The following is a 7,034-nucleotide window of genomic DNA, read 5'->3' on the forward strand; positions in this document are numbered from 1 at the left end:
GTACTCCCTGTAGGTAACTGCTTTTCTCTTGCTGCTATTAAGATTCTCTCTTTATCTTTCACCTTTGGCATTTTAATTCTGATGTGGCTTGAAGTGGGCCTCTTTGCATCCATTTTTTTTGGAACTCTCTGTGCTTCTTGGACTGGTGTATCTATTTCTTTCACCAAATTAAGGAAGTTTTCTTTCATTATATTCTCAAATAAATTTCCAATTTATTGTTCTTTCTCTTCTCCTTCTAATACCCCTATGATGTGAATGTTGGAATGCTTGAAGTTGTCCTAGAGACTCCTTACACTGTCCTCATTTTTTTGGTTTCTTTTTTCTTCTTGTTATTTTGATTGATTGTTTTTTGGTTCCCTGTGTTCCAAATCATTGATTTGATCCTTAGCTTTATCCATTCTACCCTGTAAATTGTTCTTTATTTCAATTAGTGTATCCTTTGTTTTTGACTATCTTTTTTGTGCTGTTGAGGTCCTCACTAAGTTGCTTGAGCATCCTTATAATCAGTATTTTGAACTCTGCATTTAATAAATGGCTTATTTATATTTTGTTTGGTTCTTTTTCTGGAGTTTTGGTCTCTTCTTTCATTTGGGCCATGTTTCTTTGTCTCCTCATTTTGCCAGCCTCCTCATGTTTGTATCTATATATTCAGTAGAGCTACTTTGACTCTGTGTCTTGGTAGTGTGGCCTAATGTAGTTGGTGTCCTATAGTGTCCAGTGGTACAGGCTCCCCTATCACCCAAGGTGGGTACTCAAGGTGCACCCTTCATGTAGGCTGAGTATACTCTCTTCTTGTAGTTGAGCCTTGGTTGCTGTTGGCAGATCAGTGAAGGATTTACCCAGGCCACTCAGCCACAAGGACTGGCTGTGACCACTGACCACCAACCTCTGCTCTCCATGGAAGATCAGCTGTGCAGAGGCAGAATGGTGGTGCTCTGATAAGGTCTGTAGCTGTCCACTGGGTGCACAGCCTTTGGGATTTTTCAGGGTGGTGCAGGCCACAGTCAGCCCCCATTTGTGTTCTTCCTGGGGCCACCCTGCATGAGCTGTAAAGCAATCTGCAGGTGGTTGCTACTTGTGCTGGGCTTGGAGGTTCCAAGGCAAATCCAAACTATGATCCAAAGATGGATACTGCTAGTGCTGTGCTTGGGGCCACTTAGTAAGAGGTATGGGCTTAGGGTCTTGCTTGTTTGAGAAGATTTAGGAAGTTGCAAAGCATGAGTCAAGACCAGTCATTCATATGGAAAAGCCACTGTTAACATCTTGGGTGGGTCTATAAGTTGCTGGGACAGAGCCTCAGGAGATCTCCAGGGCCAAGCAAATAATGTTAGCCAGGTTGATAGAGTCTTAAATATAACACCTACTTGCTGGTTCTGTGGCCATGTGGGTAGTGGTTTAGCAAAGGGACAATGACCTCCACCTATCTATCTGTCTGGGAGAAAGCTGTCCCTCAGCTTTTGTCTGATGCCAGACACTTCACTTCCTCCCTGTATGCCACTGGTGCCTTTCAAGCTGGTGCCCCAGTCCTGGAGCTCAGAAGTAATGAGTCTGAATAAGTTTGCTTCTGGGTTCTTTAAGAGGAACTGCTTGGGATTCTAGAAGTTCTTCCACTGACTCAGTCCCTGCTGATTTTTGCATCCAGAAGTTACGGGGAGTTATCTTCTTGGCACTGGAACCCTGAACTGGGGGGCCTGGTGTGGCGCTGGGACCACTTGCTCCCAAGATACCTCTCCCAAATTTTTATCCACCACACATGGATGTGGGGACCAGCCTATTCTGTGTGTCTGTCCCTCCTACCAGTCTGGATGGATATGGTTTCTTTAATTCCATAATTGCTGCACTTCCATTCAACTTGATTTCTGACTGTTTAGAGGGATAGTAGTTTTATACTTCAGTTGTAATTTTGATGTGGTTGTGCGAGGAGGGGGGCCATGTTTACCTGTGCCTCCATCCTGACCAGCAGTCCTCCTCTGTGGACCTTCATTCCATTTTAAAAGGTAACTGACATCAAAGCCCAATGAAGACAATGTAAAAGAAGAAAAATTCCTGCCAGTTTCCCCTTTACTTCGAATAGCAGGAATTTTTCATAGATGTGTTGTCCTAATCTCTGTGTACCCACTATTGGGAATGAAAATCAGAAGGGTCTGTGAGTGACTCTGTGTTTCTGTCTAAATGTTTATAGATAAACCTTTACGCGCAGCTAGGAAGGAGGAACAAAGAGTGAGGAACGTGGACTATCACTTCTAGCCTAAGATTAGACTTTGTTTTATTTACTAGTTACGCACTAGAGCCCCACGGAAGTCTTCTCTGCAATACATACACATGCACACGTGTGCACAACACACACAATGCACACACCGCGCACCCCACACAACACTTGCTTATATATTTGTTCTGTGCATTTTTACCTGTAGCACTCCTCATTATTGGGCTAATTGCTGACAGACCACAAAATGCTTTCGGTGGTGCATTATGCTTATCCCCAAACTCTTATCTTTCAAGACAGGAGCTTTCTCTCATTTCTTTTTTAGGTATGTTATTCTTTCTCAATAACAGCTCTCAAGTCAGTTTTCAATGGGTTCCATTAATCTGGTCCATTTACTACTATTCTCTCAGGGACCTATTTCTGATTTCAAATGTGTGGATCTTATTTGTACATTTTATTGGTCATTTTCCAGGGAATTTGGGGAAGGGCAGCCCATGCCACCGTGCTGTCTGGAAGAATCTTTACGGCTCTTAATTAAATAATGTTCCTTTACATTTTACTAAAACTGATTTTTAGATCTTTGTCTAAAGAGTCCCTCTTATCACAAAATGAGAAGATAGGGCATACTGTTTATGTTTTCATAGTACCATTTATTGTGAAAGCAATTTGTTGATTTTACTTGGAGCAAAATTTCCTGCTTACAGAATTAGAATAACGAAAAATATATTTCCTTTATTTCTTTCTCACATGCCTTAAGCAATGCTGTTATCTTATATTTGTCTTCCTCTTACATTCCACACAGAACAATTAACTGTCTCTTTACAATTATTCTTGCTCCTGTATAACGAGTTAGCACTGGTTCCCATGCATTTTTGAAATTCTGTTTCTTATCTTTTATACCACATTACTCTCTCATAGTCAGTTCTAGCAGCAAATCTATATGAATTATTTTATGGGCAATTTATTTTCTCCTCTCCAAAGTCTGACTTTTTTCCTGTTACCACTACATGACAAGTATTTCAATTTATAATTTTCCAGGAATTCCTTTAATGTCCAAAGCATCTGATAAAATACACAGGGGATCACAAGCTTCCATTTGCTTCAGAACATTTTCAATTATAGATAGTGGAGTGCTTAGACCTCCTGAGCTCCCAGAACATATATAATCTCCTATAACTGCTGCAGATCTCCAGCTGTTTCTATCATCACTCAGACTGGGGGTCTCAGGTGGATCTGTGTGAGAGGTAGTCCACTTGGGATTTTACACTGTGTTTGTTTAGAATTACAGATTGATGCTTGCCACCACTGTCTCTCAAAAGCATTCAGAAGGAATAGTAACAAGCTCTAGCGTCCTGATGCATTTTCCTCCATCCCAGTGTGGGGAGGAAACATCACACTACAGTGGAAATATGACAAACTCAGAGCCAACGGAACTAGATTGAAAACAGTTTTACCCCTTATTACATGCATGACTTTGGATAAGGCACTTAACTTCTCTGAGTCTCAGTTAAATGGGGTGACTATTAGAGGCTACCCCATTTAGTCTAGTCAGAGCCAGGACTATTCTGAAGATTAATGGGTAATGAATGAGGCAGTAAGTGAGAGCTTTTGAAATAGAATGAAGTGTAACAGTGCTCTGACTTGAGAATCATAGTTTACATAATCAAGATTCATAGGCCCAGATCGTAAAGGCTGGTGATAAGGGGAGCTCTCTTCTTCCTCTGCCCCAAATCCCTTACCCTTTACTGGCTGTAACTTCCCTCTGCCCGTAATCCCCTGGCTCATCCTTAAGGACAGGTTTCTCCAGAAGCTGAAGGCATGTCAGAGTGCCGAGTCAGGCATGGGCTTACCCTCATTACTGCTCTGCTTGGGCCATGTGGATTTTCAAGTGGAAGAGTCCAATCAGCAGTTGGATTTAGAAACTAGGAGCTCAGTAAGCTTACAAACCAGCTGTGAGGACTTGAGCCAAGGAATTAATCCCAAACAGAGATAGGATTTTTGCATCAGTATACCTATTATAGTATTGTTAACAAAAGAAAACTTTAGAAGCTACTCAAATACCCAGTAGTGGAGGATTAGTTAAATATGCTGGTAAAATAAACCCAGTTGGTAGTATATTATATGATGATGATGATGGTAATTTGCAGTTTTAATGGTCATATTTACGGATAATTTAGGTAGTTCAGAAAATATCTAGGTTGCAATACTTTATAAAAATGAAAATGAAAAACTGAATATATAATTTGGTCAAAGTTATATAAAATATTTAAAATATATTTCAGATGAAATATACCAACAGGTTAATGGTACTTGTCTCTGGGTTGTGATTTTTATTTTCTGAATAGTTTTCTGTAATCTTAGATTTCCAATCATGGCCATATTTTGTAGGAAGAAAGGGTAGCTTTTGCCAGAAGACTGGCAGGGGTCTTATAAGGGGCTTTATAACACTGTATTATCTTGGTGAGCTTGCCACGGCCCAGGCTCAGCCCTCAGGCTGTCACCTTCTGGTATTATCAGAAGGTCACTTGTCTAGCCTGTAATCAGAGCGAAGGAAGGTGGTTACTCTTGAGAGATACTTTATCATGGCTAAGGGGAAAGGCAATAAATCAGCCTTGACCACCGAAGAATTCACCTCCCCAGTGACAGGAGAACTCGTGTTCGTCTGGCTGAACAGTCCTGAACAACACAGTCAACTTCTGGCTTCTTGCATTTCCCTTTCCGTGAATTATGTTGATCTTCTTCTTCACATGGAATTAATTAGACTTCTTCTGCCTACCAAATAGTATCGCAGTCAAGGTTCTGCTTCCCTAGGTGTATTCCCAAGTCATGTCTGTGTGTCTCACAGGCCTCCCTCTAGTTCATTTCCATCATTGACTAGTCCTGTCTATTGTGTAAGAAATGTATTTCTAAATCCTTCAAAGCACCTTAATTTAATATCATCCATGTTCTGACAATGGCACACACTTATCTTCACAGCTGGAACCTAACTTTTGAAAAGGAGCAGGGGCTGATTTGTTTGTCTGTTTTATAAACACACCCATGAATGCGCCCAGTTGCGTGTTTGAAAAGTAGAGTCCCGGGAGGCAGTTCTATTGCCATTGCCAAAAACATTCTTGCCTTTGTCACTCCAGCCCCACCACCTGCCACATCACCCAAATTCAGAATGATCTGGGGCTGCTTCCAATTACTCATCAACCCTCAGAGGGCATAGAAGCCATCCTGAAAAATCTACGCTAGGCCGTGACGGCAGATCCATAGAGGAGATCCAGAGATGACTTGTGCTGGGCTCTGACATGTTCCCTGGAATGGGTGTCCACTTGGAAGAGGATGACAATCAGGGTCCAAACCCCAGATTGTCAGCTAAAGTATGTTGGTACCTTAGAGGCACAGCTCATCATCACTTAGACCTTGGCATTCTACAGCTTAGAGGAAGCTAGAAGTCGCTGAGTCCAGTGTTGACTTCTAATGTGCGGCAAGTGAAACTATGCAACTATTTTATGTCCTGTGAGAAGGTCTTTATGACCCTCAAATCCATGGACCCAAGGAACTTCAATAAGAGAAAGAAGGCTAGGATTTGATGGGTGCCATTTGATGGTGCCTATCATATACCAAAGATATGTTTTTGTCACATATATAATATTTTACTCAATTTTCATAGCAACAATCAGAACTATACCAATTATCCTTATTTTGCAGAAGATGAACCAGAGGTTCAGAGAGACCAAGTTTACCCAATGCTATGGTTAGTAGCTGGTTATGCTAGAATTTGAATCTGGTTTTCTGTAGCCCAAACTTGCTCTTCTACCCCACAAAGCAGCATTCTCACGGAATCCATTTTGTTTTTCAGGAAAGGACTTTATATTTTCCATTTTAGAAGTCTGGAAATTAGTGGGAATATGTCAGGATAACATTAGTCCCACTGACCCTGTGGGGCGTGGCGGACCCAGAGCGCCAGGGAGGCAGTGAAGTGTTCCTAGGGCGAGTTTTCCGAGGTGCTTGGGAAAGCGAGGCCCACTGTACCTGGCGCTTTAAGAAGGATGGTGCCGATGATGATAATAACTACTTATATTTATTAGGGGCTCTCTCTGCACCATGCTCTGTGGTTAGAATAGTACATGCAACGGTTAAGTGGGGGGTTTCCTCAGCCAGGAATATGCCTTCCCAAAGGACAAATTATTAAATGCCTCTCATGAGGGGTGGGCTGAGAGGTATGTTTAATTATGGCTATAGCAGTGTGGGGTAGATATTGTATATATTTTACGTAAGCCTATTTATACATGATTTGGGACTGGTTCTCCAGGAACATTTGACTGGTCTTCTTAGCGGGTTATGCTCTGAGAAGTGAAGAAGAGCAGTTGGAAAGCGAGTGCAGATTATACCGAGTCAGTCCGCTTGCCACAGTAAACAAAACAGGTCTGTCAATAATATGTGCACATTAGCATGAAAATGTAAATTATTATGACTTAGGAATTGATGCGGAATTGGGCTATAAAGATGACTTCTTTTGTGTGTGTTGGGGGTTGTTTTTCTTTTGTGAGCTGAGGGTGTGTTTCCCCAAAGCATTGTGGCTCCCATCCATTCTTTCTTATATCTGCAGTGTGTAGCATCTACACATATGTACACACATGATAGGTGGGCTTCTCAGATAAGTAGTGATAGTTTTTTTCACTTTTCTGTCATTCTAGATTTAACAGTGAAGAACCTCCTCTAATTTTAACAAATGGCTTCACTTTCATAAAGGTTTCCTTGTGTTTTCTGGGGTGGAATTCTTCTGCATAGCCCGTGACATTTTCTGTTCTACGTGGCCCAGATGCTGCCTTCCTTCCTC

This window comes from Sturnira hondurensis, unplaced genomic scaffold, assembly GCF_014824575.4.
Source record: "Sturnira hondurensis isolate 20B ecotype Veracruz unplaced genomic scaffold, ASM1482457v3 Scaffold0022566, whole genome shotgun sequence".
Taxonomy (NCBI): Eukaryota; Metazoa; Chordata; class Mammalia; order Chiroptera; family Phyllostomidae; genus Sturnira; species Sturnira hondurensis.